The sequence below is a fragment of the Triturus cristatus genome, chromosome 1_2, assembly GCF_964204655.1.
Source record: "Triturus cristatus chromosome 1_2, aTriCri1.1, whole genome shotgun sequence".
NCBI classification, from domain to species: Eukaryota; Metazoa; Chordata; class Amphibia; order Caudata; family Salamandridae; genus Triturus; species Triturus cristatus.
Window position 1 is genome coordinate 954,964,186 of NC_140580.1, and position 1,203 is coordinate 954,965,388.

At 53.0% G+C, this 1,203-nt stretch overlaps 1 non-coding gene across 1 annotated transcript; it reads left to right on the plus strand.

The window, feature by feature from the left end:
• The first annotated feature begins 390 nt into the window (after nucleotides 1-390).
• Nucleotides 391-574, plus strand: LOC146868434 (U2 spliceosomal RNA). The gene has a single exon (XR_014968627.1). It is a non-coding gene; the product is annotated as a U2 spliceosomal RNA (small nuclear RNA).
• The last annotated feature ends 629 nt before the right edge of the window (nucleotides 575-1,203 follow it).

Sequence of the window (1,203 nt, forward strand, 5' to 3'; positions counted from 1 at the left end):
GAAGATCACACGGTTACCGTTTATGGGGGTAGCGAAGCCCTCGGGGGGCATTGGATGTTGGTAACAAAACAAGGTTTGGAAAGAGGAATATGTGGAAATGGTCAAACTCCGGCATAGGAAGGTCAGGGCAAAGGAGGGTTCCGAGTAGGTGGAATTCGAGTGGGCAAGGAGGCCTAAGGTGCCTGTGACGATAGGGAACTGGACAGCGGTTTTTCTCATTGGTGACAGTGGGTACGGGGGGGAGCTTCCGGGGAGGTTAGTGGCCATGTGTAAATACAAGGCAGTCATACGGAAAGCGCAAATTACAAGGGGGGGGATATGCCTGGGCTCAGTATGCTGAGGAATTCCGGGCGCGCATGGCGTGGGATACGGCAGCGAAGCGGGGAGAGCATACCATGGGGCTCGCGGGGTCGGTGAAGACTATTTTTACGGCCAGTTAATATCTGATGCGCCCTCTATCTGGGGACCATATATTACATTGATTTTTGGAACAGGGAGATGGAATAGGAGCTGGCTCTGTCCACTCCACGCATCAACCTGGTATTGCAGTACCTCCAGGAATGGTGCAACACAAAAGCAGGCACGGCAGGTGGGAGGGGGGCTGAGGGGCCTGGGCCACAGGGCTCTTAGTACGGTTAACGTGGGGAAGTTGTGGGGTTATCCGGACAGGACAAGCGCCGCTGGTGTAGTGGTATCATGCAAGATTCCCATGCTAAAAAAAAAAAAAAAAAAAAAGCAGTGGCGGGGTGATTACGGTTGGGGGGTTTCTGGTTGGGTTTAGTTTGGTGTAGGACGGGACGAGGGTGTGGAGATGGGCAGTTACGTTGAAATTGGCGCAGGAGCGCCCACAGGTGGAAGAAGCGAAAATGGATAAGGAGGTACAGGAGGGCCGCAGGGCGGACCCTTTCAGGAAATGGCTGTTGCATAAAGTTGATGGGGTCACCCATTGGAGTGGTGCCGGAAAAGGAGGGGAAAAAAAAAAAAAAAAAAAAACGAGCAGGGGCAGTTTTGCCTGATACAGCAATGGTCATGGCCCAAAGGTGGGTCGGTCACGGACTTTATTGAGGAAAGTGCGGCCACTGTGTTTTACTCCTCTGTTGACGTAGCTATGTTACTGGTGGTGACCACGGGCGCAACAGTGCAGATGGCAAAGTGCGACATGCAGTCAGCTTTCCGGCTGCTGCCAGTTCATCCAGATGACTT